A 14,831-nucleotide genomic window follows, 5' to 3' on the forward strand; every position below is an offset into this window, starting at 1 on the left:
GGCAGGATCAACCAGGGAGCTGCTAGCAGCTTTTTTTTTCGTTCGGAGGAACCTCCCGGGTCCGCAGAGCACCGGGTCCGAATCTTATGATGTACATTTTTTTTTCCTTCTGTATCAACAAGTACGGGGGCGACTTCCCAATATCGACACCCGCTTTGCAATTGCAAAGTCTTTCCTTCCATCTCTAATTAATTTTCCTAGGGAGTAGGCGAGGCCAAACTTCCAAGGCTTTCACTGGCGAATATATCGCGCTCTTAGAAACTCGCATGGTACTTGGCGAGTGGATTTCAAATTATATGATCGGTGCCCACATTCGGGCGCGGCCCACTGCGGGAGCAGACCGTTGGCCCGTGGGCTCGCTGTGAACTAATTTGCCCACTGGTCCGAAAAGTATTCATTTCTAAACACCTTTGGCCAGGGCTGAAGACCGCGACTAACCCCTTTGAAACTTGTCTCTCAGGGAGCTGCGATCCATCAAACATTTCATTGTTAACAGAGGGGAACCATTACTTGGTTAAGACGATAGGACACGCGTTCCCCACCATTTCGCATCCAATCGAATTGCCGCACAAGAGCTCGTTACCTGAGAAAGGTATAGCATTGGCTCGCAGCTAGTGTATTGCAGTTCAGACAGATAGGCCACTTTAGATAGTTCTTAGTGTTCACAGTTATCACCAAGACTAGACCCATATGGATTTAATTCTTCAAGGAGCAGCGGTCCACCAATAAGAGAGATGAAGACATGTTTTCGGATGGCCACAACGCCCCCTCGCCACCCAAATGTGCATGTTTTAAGTGTACATTGGGAGTCGACGGAACATCGGGAGTCCGCTTGCTTTCTCCGGATCAGCTGCCACCCCCCTGATCTACCAGATAGACAAGAACATGTCTTCTCCACCAATCTCATCCACCGAAGCTCCGATCATGGCTTCTTCTACCTTTATACTGATATACCCCCACGGAGCAACATGCGGGCAAGGGAACTCTTGCTACCCTTCAGTAAAGCAGGTATCTCTTATAGATGGTGACTGCACCTTGGCCAGGATTGAAGACCGCGACTAACCCCTTTGAAACTTGTCTCTCAGGGAGCTGCGATCCATCAAACATTTCATTGTTAACAGAGGGGAACCATTACTTGGTTAAGACGATAGGACACGCGTTCCCCACCATTTCGCATCCAATCGAATTGCCGCACAAGAGCTCGTTACCTAAGAAAGGTATAGCATTGGCTCGCAGCTAGTGTATTGCAGTTCAGACAGATAGGCCACTTTAGATAGTTCTTAGTGTTCACAGTTATCACCAAGACTAGACCCATATGGAATTAATTCTTCAAGGAGCAGCGGTCCACCAATAAGAGAGATGAAGACATGTTTTCGGATGGCCACAACGCCCCCTCGCCACCCAAATGTGCATGTTTCAAGTGTACATTGGGAGTCGACGGAACATCGGGAGTCCGCTTGCTTTCTCCGGATCAGCTGCCACCCCCCTGATCTACCAGATAGACAAGAACATGTCTTCTCCGCCAATCTCATCCACCGAAGCTCCGATCATGGCTTCTTCTACCTTTATACTGATATACCCCCACGGAGCAACATGCGGGCAAGGGAACTCTTGCTACCCTTCAGTAAAGCAGGTATCTCTTATAGATGGTGACTGCACCTTGGCCAGGATTGAAGACCGCGACTAACCCCTTTGAAACTTGTCTCTCAGGGAGCTGCGATCCATCAAACATTTCATTGTTAACAGAGGGGAACCATTACTTGGTTAAGACGACCGGACACGCGTTCCCCACCATTTCGCATCCAATCGAATCGCCGCACAAGAGCTCGTTACCTGAGAAAGGTATAGCATTGGCTCGCAGCTTGTGTATTGCAGTTCAGACAGATAGGCCACTTTAGATAGTTCTTCGTGTTCACAGTTAAGACCACGGCTAGACCCATATGGAATTAATTCTTCAAGGAGCAGCGGTACACCAAGCATTTCATTGTGTACTAGAAAGCACCTCTACCATGTAACAAACATACGACCACCAAATTTCTGCTTACTTCCCCCAGCGGATAGTATTTGCTAGTATCATCCACAAAGTAAATCAATTTTTTCAATGTACCGCTTCTTGGGGGAACTGGGCATGAATCAATCAAGCATTTTGAGGTAGCATGTCCGCTTCACCGCGAGGTGCTCTGAATACCATTATACATTCTTTTTCATCATCCACTTTCAGACCACTACAAGACCCATACTGAATTAATTCCTCAAGGAGCTGCAGTCCACAAAACATTTTACTGTGTACTAGAGGGCACCTCCACCATGTAACAGAAAACATACAACCTTCTTAATTTAATTCTGCATTGTTTCCCAGACGATTTGTTAGCCATACAACAGTACCATCCACAGTAATTCACCTCTTTGAAATCCAATGCATTGTAGAGAAACTGAGGTGGTAGCATTCAAACCGTTCTGTAATGTTAATTCTGCTTCATAGAAAGGTGCTACAGGTTCCACAATAATTAATTGGATATTTTTGCAATATATATAGGGCGAGAAAACTCGGGGGGACTCCCTTTTCATTTATGTACATATTCTTTCCATATTGCAAATAATTCCAATTTTTCCCGATTGCATGTCCCCCTAATATACCCAAAATGGGCCTATCGATGGGTTCACAAAGGTACCCAAAATATGAGATTTTGACTGAAAGAGGCTGGCTAACTTCCGGGAACATGATCATAGGAAATAGGTCAAAATCCCGAATCGCAGTTGTTTACGAACAACCACGAACGGAGACTTAAAATAACCTATAAGGCTGGAATTCATGGGGCCTGTATAACAGGCATTTACACAGACTCTCGGGAGGGAGGGCTCTGTGGCCGGGAGAATTTTCTGGCTCCCCGCCCGAAACTTTTCAGAGTCCCTAATGCCTGCTTGAATGTGAATAAGCAGAGCCCGGTAGCTGATATTTTGCCGGGGTGTGGAGGCCCCGGTCGCCGCCAAATTCCTCTGGTCACAGCTTGTGTTAATACACATGTTAATTTTACATGCAAACCACCAATGACAATTTTCCTCGGCCGCGGAGGCCTCGGTCGCCGCCAGAATTTTCTGGTTCCCGCTCAATATATTGCAGAGTCCTGCAGGCCTGCTTCTGTAGGAATATGCAGAGCCCGGTAGCTGATATTTTGCCGGGGTGAGGAGGCCTCGGTCGCCGCCAAATTCCTCTCATCCCAGCTTGTGTTAATACACATGTTAATTTTACATGCAAAACCACCAATTACCATTTCCTCGGCCGCGGAGGCCTCGGTCGCCGGGAGATTTTCCTGGCTCCCCGCTCAATATACTGCACAGTCCCGCAGGCCTGTCTCCAGTGGAATACACACAGTCCGAGAGCCGAAAATTTGCCGGGGTGTGGAGGCCTCGGTCGCCAACAGATTGCCATAGGCTCTGGCTGCAATATTTACCGTGTATTTTTTCCCTCCAGAGACACCACTACACCCTATATAACCCAAAATGGGCCTTGACGCGTGTACACGCGGAGCCCGAGCGCCGAGAGTTCTCCCGGCCGCGGAGGCCTCGGTCGCCGGGAGAATTTCAACGGCCCCTGCTCGAAATTTTTCTAAGTCCAGAATGCCTGCTTCTCCCAGCCTGTGTTAATACACATGTTAATTTAACATGTAAAATCACCAAGGACCATTTCCTCGGCCGCGGAGGCCTCGGTCACCGCCAGAATTTTCTGGCTGCCCGCTCCCCATGGGTAGACGCGCTGCCCAAGCGCCGAGAGTTCTCCCGGCCGCGGAGGCCTCGGTCGCCGGGAGAATTTCTCCGGCCCCTGCTCGAAATTTTTCAAAGTCCAGAATGCCTGCTTCTCCCAGCATGTGTTAATACACATGTTAATTTAACATGTAATATTACCAATGACCTTTTCCTCGGCCGCGGAGGCCTCGGTCGCCGCCAGAATTTTCTGGCTGCCCGCTCCCCATGGGTAGACGCGGAGCCCGAGCGCCGAGAGTTCTCCCGGCCGCGGAGGCCTCGGTCGCCGGGAGAATTTCTCCGGCCCCTGCTCGAAATTTTTCAAAGTCCAGAATGCCTAGTTCTCCCAGCCTGTGTTAATACACATGTTAATTTAACATGTAAAATTACCAAGGATTATTATCCCGGCCGCAGAGGCCTCGGTCGCCGCCAGAAATTTCTGGCTCCCCGCTCAATGTATTGCAGAGTCCCGCAGGCTTGCTTCTCCAAGCCTGTGTTAATACACATGTTAATTTAACATGTAAAATTACAGAGGATTATTTCCCCGGCCGCGGAGGCCTCGGTCGCCGCCAGAATTTTCTGGCTGCCCGCTCAATGTATTGCAGAGTCCCGCAGGCTTGCTTCTCCAAGCCTGTGTTAATACACATGTTAATTTAACATGCAAAATCACCAATGACAAATTCCTCGGCCGCGGAGGCCTCGATCGCCGGGAAAATGTTCTGGCTCCCTGCTCGAATTTTTTTTCTAAGTCCCGATTCGCTATTACAGGCTGGCGCACGGAGTCCGAGGGGCGTAAATATGCCGGGTAGTGGTGCCTTCCGTCGCCGAGACATTTTACAATTGCCTGGGAGCAGTATTTAACATGTTAATTTTTTCCCCTCGTGACACCACTACCCCCTATATAACGCAAAATGGGCCTTGCCAAGGGGGCGCGCAACGCCCGAGCGCGGGCGTTTTTCCCGGCCGCCGAGACCTCCATCGCCGGGAGAATGTCTTCAGCTATTTGCTAGATTTCCCGATTCGCCCCGCACGACAAACAACCACGAACGAGGTGGTTTTCGAGAGTTCTCCCGGCCGCGGAGGCCTCGGTCGCAGGGAGAATTTCCCTGGCCCCTGCTCGAAATTTTTCTAAGTCCAGAATGCCTGCATCTCCCAGCCTGTGTTAAAACACATGTTAATTTAACATGTAAAATTACCAATGACCATTTCCTCGGCCGCAGAGGCCTCGGTCGCAGCCAGAATTTTCTGGCTCCCTGCTCAATATATTGCAGAGTCCCGCATGCTTGCTTCTCCAAGCCTGTGTTAATACACATGTTAATTTAACATGTAAAATTACCGAGGATTATTTCCCCGGCCGCGGAGGCCTCGGTCGCCGCCAGAAATTTCTGGCTCCCCGCTCAATATATTGCAGCGACCCGCAGGCTTGCTTCTCCCAGCCTGTGTTAATACACATGTTAATTTAACATGTAAAATCACCAAGGACCATTTCCTCGGCCGCGGAGGCCTCGGTCGCCGCCAGAATTTTCTGGCTGCCCGCTCCCCATGTGTAGACGCGGAGCCCGAGCGCCGAGAGTTCTCCCGGCCGCGGAGGCCTCGTAGCCGGGAGAATTTCTCGGGCCCCTGCTCGAAATTTTTCTAAGTCCAGAATGCCTGCTTCTCCCAGCCTGTGTTAATACACATGTTAATTTAACATGTAATTTTACCAATGACCTTTTCCTCGGCCGCGGAGGCCTCGGTCGCCGCCAGAATTTTCTGGCTCCCGGCTCAATATATTACAGAGTCCCGCAGGCCTGTCTCCAGTGGAATACACACAGTCCGAGAGCCGAAAATTTGCCGGGGTGTGGAGGCCTCGGTCGCCAACAGATTGCCATAGGCTCTGGCTGCAATATTTACCGTGTATTTTTTCCCTCCAGAGACACCACTACCCCCTATAAAACCCAAAATAGGCCTTGCGGTGGGTACACGCAGAGCCCGAGCGCCGAAGTTCTCCCGGCCGCGGAGGCCTCGGTCGCCGGGAGAATTTCTCCGGCCCCTGCTCGAAATTTTTCAAAGTCCAGAATGCCTGCTTCTCCCAGCCTGTGTTAATACACATGTTAATTTAACATGTTAAATTATCGAGGATTATTTCCCCGGCCGTGGAGGCCTCGGTCGCCGCCAGAATTTTCTGGCTCCCCGCTCAATATATTGCAGAGTCCCGCAGGCTTGCTTCTCCCAGCCTGTGTTAATACACATGTTAATTTAACATGTAAAATCACCGAGGACCATTTCCTCGGCCGCGGAGGCCTCGGTCGCCGCCAGAATTTTCTGGCTCACCTCTCAATGTATTGCAGAGTCCCGCAGGCTTGGTTCTCCAAGCCTGTGTTAATACACATGTTAATTTAACATGTAAAATTACCGAGGATTATTTCCCCGGCCGCGGAGGCCTCGGTCGCCGCCAGAATTTTCTGGCTCCCCGCTCAATGTATTGCAGAGTCCCGCAGGCTTGGTTCTCCAAGCCTGTGTTAATACACATGTTAATTTAACATGTAAAATTACCGAGGATTATTTCCCCCGGCCACGGAGGCCTCGGTCGCCGACAGAATTGTCTGGCTCCCTGCTCGAATTTTTTCTAAGTCCCGATTCGCTATTACAGGCTGGCGCACGGAGTCAGAGGGGCGGGAATTCGCCGGGTAGTGGTGCCTTCCGTCGCCGAGACATTTTTCTATTGCCTGGAAGCTGTATTTAACATGTTAATTTTTTCCCCCTCGGGACACCACTACCCCCTATATAACCCAACATGGGCCTTGCCGCGGGTACACGCGGAGCCCGAGCGCCGAGTGTTCTCCCGGCCGCGGAGGCCTCGGTCGCCGGGAGAATTTCTCCGGCCCCTGCTCGAAATTTTTCAAAGTCCAGAATGCCTGCTTCTCCCAGCCTGTGTTAATACACATGTTAATTTAACATGTTAAATTACCGAGGATTATTTCCCCGGCCGTGGAGGCCTCGGTCGCCGCCAGAATTTTCTGGCTCCCCGCTCAATATATTGCAGAGTCCCGCAGGCTTGCTTTTCCCAGCCTGTGTTAATACACATGTTAATTTAACATGTAAAATTACCAATGACCATTTCCTCGGCCGCAGAGGCCTCGGTCGCCGCCAGAATTTTCTGGCTCCCCGCTCAATGTATTGCAGAGTCCCGCAGGCATGCTTCTCCAAGCCTGTGTTAATACACATGTTAATTTAACATGTTAAATTACCGAGGATTATTTCCCCGGCCGTGGAGGCCTCGGTCGCCGCCAGAATTTTCTGGCTCCCCGCTCAATATATTGCAGAGTCCCGCAGGCTTGCTTTTCCCAGCCTGTGTTAATACACATGTTAATTTAACATGTAAAATCACCAAGGACCATTTCCTCGGCCGCGGAGGCCTCGGTCGCCGCCAGAATTTTCTGGCTTCCCGCTCCCCATGGGTAGACGCGGAGCCCGAGCGCCGAGAGTTCTCCCGGCCGCGGAGGCCTCGGTCGCCGGGAGAATTTCTCCGGCCCCTGCTCGAAATTTTTCAAAGTCTAGAATGCCTAGTTCTCCCAGCCTGTGTTAATACACATGTTAATTTAACATGTAAAATTACCAAGGATTATTATCCCGGCCGCAGAGGCCTCGGTCGCCGCCAGAAATTTCTGGCTCCCCGCTCAATGTATTGCAGCGTCCCGCAGGCTTGCTTCTCCAAGCCTGTGTTAATACACATGTTAATTTAACATGTAAAATTACAGAGGATTATTTCCCCGGCCGCGGAGGCCTCGGTCGCCGCCAGAATTTTCTGGCTGCCCGCTCAATGTATTGCAGAGTCCCGCAGGCTTGCTTCTCCAAGCCTGTGTTAATACACATGTTAATTTAACATGCAAAATCACCAATGACAAATTCCTCGGCCGCGGAGGCCTCGATCGCCGGGAAAATGTTCTGGCTCCCTGCTCGAATTTTTTTTCTAAGTCCCGATTCGCTATTACAGGCTGGCGCACGGAGTCCGAGGGGCGTAAATATGCCGGGTAGTGGTGCCTTCCGTCGCCGAGACATTTTACAATTGCCTGGGAGCAGTATTTAACATGTTAATTTTTTTCCCCTCGGGACACCACTACCCCCTATATAACCCAAAATGGGCCTTGCCAAGGGGGCGCGCAACGCCCGAGCGCGGGCGTTTTTCCCGGCCGCCGAGGCCTCCATCGCCGGGAGAATGTCTTCAGCTATTTGCTAGATTTCCCGATTCGCCCCGCACGGCAAACAACCACGAACGAGGTGGTTTTCGAGAGTTCTCCCGGCCGCGGAGGCCTCGGTCGCCGGGAGAATTTCTCGGGCCCCTGCTCGAAATTTTTCTAAGTCCAGAATGCCTGCATCTCCCAGCCTGTGTTAAAACACATGTTAATTTAACATGTAAAATTACCAATGACCATTTCCTCGGCCGCAGAGGCCTCGGTCGCAGCCAGAATTTTCTGGCTCCCTGCTCAATATATTGCAGAGTCCCGCATGCTTGCTTCTCCCAGCCTGTGTTAATACACATGGTTATTTAACATGTAAAATTACCGAGGATTATTTCCCTGGCCGCAGAGGCCGCGGTCGCCGCCAGAATTTTCTGGCTCCCCGCTCAATGTATTGCAGAGTCCCGCAGGCTTGCTTCTCCAAGCCTGTGTTAATACACATGTTAATTTAACATGTAAAATTACCGAGGATTATTTCCCCGGCCGCGGAGGCCTCGGTCGCCGCCAGAATTTTCTGGCTCCCCGCTCAATATATTGCAGCGACCCGCAGGCTTGCTTCTCCCAGCCTGTGTTAATACACATGTTAATTTAACATGTAAAATTACCGAGGATTATTTCCCCGGCCGCGGAGGCTTCGGTCGCCGCCAGAATTTTCTGGCTCCCGGCTCAATATATTACAGAGTCCCGCAGGCCTGTCTCCAGTGGAATACACACAGTCCGAGAGCCGAAAATTTGCCGGGGTGTGGAGGCCTCGGTCGCCAACAGATTGCCATAGGCTCTGGCTGCAATATTTACCGTGTATTTTTTCCCTCCAGAGACACCACTACCCCCTATATAACCCAAAATGGGCCTTGCGGCGTGTACACGCGGAGCCCGAGCGCCGAAGTTCTCCCGGCCGCGGAGGCCTCGGTCGCCGGGAGAATTTCTCCGGCCCCTGCTCGAAATTTTTCAAAGTCCAGAATGCCTGCTTCTCCCAGCCTGTGTTAATACACATGTTAATTTAACATGTAAAATTACCGAGGATTATTTCCCCGGCCGCGGAGGCCTCGGTCGCCGCCAGAATTTTCTGGCTCCCCGCTCAATGTATTGCAGAGTCCCGCAGGCTTGCTTCTCCCAGCCTGTGTTAATACACATGTTAATTTAACATGTAAAATCATTGAGGACCATTTCCTCGGCCGCGGAGGCCTCGGTCGCCGCCAGAATTTTCTGGCTCCCCGCTCAATGTATTGCAGAGTCCCGCAGGCTTGCTTCTCCCAGCCTGTGTTAATACACATGTTAATTTAACATGTAAAATCAACAAGGACCATTTCCTCGGCCGCGGAGGCCTCGGTCGCCGCCAGAATTTTCTGGCTGCCCGCTCCCCATTGGTAGACGCGGAGCCCGAGCGCCGAGAGTTCTCCCGGCCGCGGAGGCCTCGGTCGCCGGGAGAATTTCTCCGGCCCCTGCTCGAAATTTTTCAAAGTCCAGAATGCCTGCTTCTCCCAGCATGTGTTAATACACATGTTAATTTAACATGTAATATTACCAATGACCTTTTCCTCGTCCGCGGAGGCCTCGGTCGCCGCCAGAATTTTCTGGCTGCCCGCTCCCCATGGGTAGACGCGCTGCCCGAGCGCCGAGATTTCTCCCGGCCGCGGAGGCCTCTGTCGCCGGGAGAATTTCTCTGGCCCCTGCTCGAAATTTTTCAAAGTCCAGAATGCCTAGTTCTCCCAGCCTGTGTTAATACACATGTTAATTTAACATGTAAAATTACCAAGGATTATTATCCCGGCCGCAGAGGCCTCGGTCGCCGCCAGAAATTTCTGGCTCCCCGCTCAATGTATTGCAGAGACCCGCAGGCTTGCTTCTCCAAGCCTGTGTTAATACACATGTTAATTTAACATGTAAAATTACCGAGGATTATTTCCCCGGCCGCGGAGGCCTCGATCGCCGCCAGAAATTTCTGGCTCCCCGCTCAATATATTGCAGCGACCCGCAGGCTTGCTTCTCCCAGCCTGTGTTAATACACATGTTAATTTAACATGTAAAATCACCAAGGACCATTTCCTCGGCCGCGGAGGCCTCGGTCGCCGCCAGAATTTTCTGGCTGCCCGCTCCCCATGTGTAGACGCGGAGCCCGAGCGCCGAGAGTTCTCCCGGCCGCGGAGGCCTCGGTCGCCGCCAGAATTTTCTGGCTCCCCGCTCAATGTATTGCAGAGTCCCGCAGGCTTGCTTCTCCAAGCCTGTGTTAATACACATGTTAATTTAACATGCAAAATCACCAATGACAATTTCCTCGGCCGCGGAGGCCTCCATCGCCGGGAGAATTTTCTGGCTCTCTGCTCGAATTTTTTCTAAGTCCCGATTCGCTATTACAGGCTGGCGCACGGAGTCCGAGGGGCGGAAATATGCCGGGTAGTGGTGCCTTCCGTCGCCGAGACATTTTACAATTGCCTGGGAGCAGTATTTAACATGTTAATTTTTTCCCCCTCGGGACACCACTACCCCCTATATAACCCAAAATGGGCCATGCAATGGGTGCCCACAACGCCCGAGCGCGGGCATTTTTCCCGGGCGCCGAGGCCTCGATCGCCGGGAGAATGTCTCCAGCTATTTGCATGATGTCCCGATTCGCCCCACAAGGCGAACAACCACGAACGAGGTGGTTTTCGTTCGTGGTTGTTTTCGTTCGTGGTTGTTTACTGTTCGTGGTTGTTTTCATTCGTGGTTGTTGTGCGTTCGTGGTTGTTGTCGTTCGGGGTTGTTTTCCGTTCGTGGTTGTTGTCGTTCGTGGTTGTTGTCGTTCGTGGTTGTTGTCGTTCGTGGTTGTTTTCCGTTCGTGGTTGTTTTACGTTCGTGGTTGTTTTCGAGGCAATTGGTACTTTGAAAATTTCAATCGGTTAGCTAGAAAAAATTCTCCCGGCGGTGATTGCCTTGATCGCCGGGAGAATTTTCTGGCTCCCCGATAAAATTTTTTCCAAGTCCCGATTCGCTCTTACTAGCTGGCGCACGGAGTCCGAGGGGCGGGAATTCGCCGGGTAGTGGTGTGTTCCGTCGCCGAGACATTTTCCTATTGCCTGGAAGCAGTATTTAACATGTTAATTTTTTCCCCCTCGGGACACCACTACCCCCTATATAACACAAAATGGGCCTTGCCGCGGGTACACCCGGAGCCCGAGCGCCGAGAGTTCTCCCGGCCGCAGAGGCCTCGGTCGCCGGGAGATTTTCTCCGGCCCCTGCTCGAAATTTTCCAAAGTCCAGAATGCCTGCTTCTCCCAGCCTGTGTTAATACACATGTTAATTTAACATGTAAAATCACCAAGGACCATTTCCTCGGCCGCGGAGGCCTCGGTCGCCGCCAGAATTTTCTGGCTGCCCGCTCCCCAAGGGTAGACGCGGAGCCCGAGCGCCGAGAGTTCTCCCGGCCGCGGAGGCCTCGGTCGCCGGGAGAATTTCTCCGGCCCCTGCTCGAAATTTTTCAAAGTCCAGAATGCCTGCTTCTCCAGCATGTGTTAATACACATGTTAATTTAACATGTAATATTACCAATGACCTTTTCCTCGGCCGCGGAGGCCTCGGTCGCCGCCAGAATTTTCTGGCTGCCCGCTCCCCATGGGTAGACGCGGAGCCCGAGCGCCGAGAGTTCTCCCGGCCGCGGAGGCCTCGGTCGCCGGGAGAATTTCTCCGGCCCCTGCTCGAAATTTTTCAAAGTCCAGAATGCCTAGTTCTCCCAGCCTGTGTTAATACACATGTTAATTTAACATGTAAAATTACCAAGGATTATTATCCCGGCCGCAGAGGCCTCGGTCGCCGCCAGAAATTTCTGGCTCCCCGCTCAATGTATTGCAGAGTCCCGCAGGCTTGCTTCTCCAAGCCTGTGTTAATACACATGTTAATTTAACATGTAAAATTACAGAGGATTATTTCCCCGGCCGCGGAGGCCACGGTCGCCGCCAGAATTTTCTGGCTGCCCGCTCAATGTATTGCAGAGTCCCGCAGGCTTGCTTCTCCAAGCCTGTGTTAATACACATGTTAATTTAACATGCAAAATCACCAATGACAAATTCCTCGGCCGCGGAGGCCTCGATCGCCGGGAAAATGTTCTGGCTCCCTGCTCGAATTTTTTTTCTAAGTCCCGATTCGCTATTACAGGCTGGCGCACGGAGTCCGAGGGGCGTAAATATGCCGGGTAGTGGTGCCTTCCGTCGCCGAGACATTTTACAATTGCCTGGGAGCAGTATTTAACATGTTAATTTTTTCCCCTCGGGACACCACTACCCCCTATATAACCCAAAATGGGCCTTGCCAAGGGGGCGCGCAACGCCCGAGCGCGGGGCGTTTTTCCCGGCCGCCGAGGCCTCCATCGCCGGGAGAATGTCTTCAGCTATTTGCTAGATTTCCCGATTCGCCCCGCACGGCAAACAACCACGAACGAGGTGGTTTTCGAGAGTTCTCCCGGCCGCAGAGGCCTCGGTCGCCGGGAGAATTTCTCGGGCCCCTGCTCGAAATTTTTCTAAGTCCAGAATGCCTGCATCTCCCAGCCTGTGTTAAAACACATGTTAATTTAACATGTAAAATTACCAATGACCATTTCCTCGGCCGCAGAGGCCTCGGTCGCAGCCAGAATTTTCTGGCTCCCTGCTCAATATATTGCAGAGTCCCGCATGCTTGCTTCTCCCAGCCTGTGTTAATACACATGGTTATTTAACATGTAAAATTACCGAGGATTATTTCCCTGGCCGCAGAGGCCGCGGTCGCCGCCAGAATTTTCTGGCTCCCCGCTCAATGTATTGCAGAGTCCCGCAGGCTTGCTTCTCCAAGCCTGTGTTAATACACATGTTAATTTAACATGTAAAATTACCGAGGATTATTTCCCCGGCCGCGGAGGCCTCGGTCGCCGCCAGAATTTTCTGGCTCCCCGCTCAATATATTGCAGCGACCCGCAGGCTTGCTTCTCCCAGCCTGTGTTAATACACATGTTAATTTAACATGTAAAATTACCGAGGATTATTTCCCCGGCCGCGGAGGCCTCGGTCGCCGCCAGAATTTTCTGGCTCCCGGCTCAATATATTACAGAGTCCCGCAGGCCTGTCTCCAGTGGAATACACACAGTCCGAGAGCCGAAAATTTGCCGGCGTGTGGAGGCCTCGGTCGCCAACAGATTGCCATAGGCTCTGGCTGCAATATTTACCGTGTATTTTTTTCCCTCCAGAGACACCACTACCCCCTATATAACCCAAAATGGGCCTTGCGGCGGGTACACGCGGAGCCCGAGCGCCGAAGTTCTCCCGGCCGCGGAGGCCTCGGTCGCCGGGAGAATTTCTCCGGCCCCTGCTCGAAATTTTTCAAAGTCCAGAATGCCTGCTTCTCCCAGCCTGTGTTAATACACATGTTAATTTAACATGTAAAATTACCGAGGATTATTTCCCCGGCCGCGGAGGCCTCGGTCGCCGCCAGAATTTTCTGGCTCCCCGCTCAATGTATTGCAGAGTCCCGCAGGCTTGCTTCTCCCAGCCTGTGTTAATACACATGATAATTTAACATGTAAAATCATTGAGGACCATTTCCTCGGCCGCGGAGGCCTCGGTCGCCGCCAGAATTTTCTGGCTCCCCGCTCAATGTATTGCAGAGTCCCGCAGGCTTGCTTCTCCCAGCCTGTGTTAATACACATGTTAATTTAACATGTAAAATCAACAAGGACCATTTCCTCGGCCGCGGAGGCCTCGGTCGCCGCCAGAATTTTCTGGCTGCCCGCTCCCCATTGGTAGACGCGGAGCCCGAGCGCCGAGAGTTCTCCCGGCCGCGGAGGCCTCGGTCGCCGGGAGAATTTCTCCGGCCCCTGCTCGAAATTTTTCAAAGTCCAGAATGCCTGCTTCTCCCAGCATGTGTTAATACACATGTTAATTTAACATGTAATATTACCAATGACCTTTTCCTCGGCCGCGGAGGCCTCGGTCGCCGCCAGAATTTTCTGGCTGCCCGCTCCCCATGGGTAGACGCGCTGCCCGAGCGCCGAGAGTTCTCCCGGCCGCGGAGGCCTCGGTCGCCGGGAGAATTTCTCCGGCCCCTGCTCGAAATTTTTCAAAGTCCAGAATGCCTAGTTCTCCCAGCCTGTGTTAATACACATGTTAATTTAACATGTAAAATTACCAAGGATTATTATCCCGGCCGCAGAGGCCTCGGTCGCCGCCAGAAATTTCTGGCTCCCCGCTCAATGTATTGCAGAGTCCCGCAGGCTTGCTTCTCCAAGCCTGTGTTAATACACATGTTAATTTAACATGTAAAATTACCGAGGATTATTTCCCCGGCCGCGGAGGCCTCGGTCGCCGCCAGAAATTTCTGGCTCCCCGCTCAATATATTGCAGCGACCCGCAGGCTTGCTTCTCCCAGCCTGTGTTAATACACATGTTAATTTAACATGTAAAATCACCAAGGACCATTTCCTCGGCCGCGGAGGCCTCGGTCGCCGCCAGAATTTTCTGGCTGCCCGCTCCCCATGTGTAGACGCGGAGCCCGAGCGCCGAGAGTTCTCCCGGCCGCGGAGGCCTCGGTCGCCGCCAGAATTTTCTGGCTCCCCGCTCAATGTATTGCAGAGTCCCGCAGGCTTGCTTCTCCAAGCCTGTGTTAATACACATGTTAATTTAACATGCAAAATCACCAATGACAATTTCCTCGGCCGCGGAGGCCTCCATCGCCGGGAGAATTTTCTGGCTCTCTGCTCGAATTTTTTCTAAGTCCCGATTCGCTATTACAGGCTGGCGCACGGAGTCCGAGGGGCGGAAATATGCCGGGTAGTGGTGCCTTCCGTCGCCGAGACATTTTACAATTGCCTGGGAGCAGTATTTAACATGTTAATTTTTTCCCCCTCGGGACACCACTACCCCCTATATA

At 51.9% G+C, this 14,831-nt stretch overlaps 1 non-coding gene across 1 annotated transcript in view; it reads right to left on the reverse strand.

The window, feature by feature from the left end:
- LOC134545466 (small subunit ribosomal RNA) overlaps window positions 1-18 on the reverse strand; it is a 1,989-nt gene extending 1,971 nt beyond the window's left edge. Inside the window, exon 1 of the ribosomal RNA XR_010078560.1 lies at window positions 1-18. This exon is cut by the window's left edge and continues 1,971 nt beyond it. This is a non-coding gene — a ribosomal RNA (small subunit ribosomal RNA).
- Between the last annotated feature and the right edge of the window lie 14,813 nt (window positions 19-14,831).

Source organism: Bacillus rossius, unplaced genomic scaffold, assembly GCF_032445375.1.
Source record: "Bacillus rossius redtenbacheri isolate Brsri unplaced genomic scaffold, Brsri_v3 Brsri_v3_scf746, whole genome shotgun sequence".
Taxonomy (NCBI): Eukaryota; Metazoa; Arthropoda; class Insecta; order Phasmatodea; family Bacillidae; genus Bacillus; species Bacillus rossius.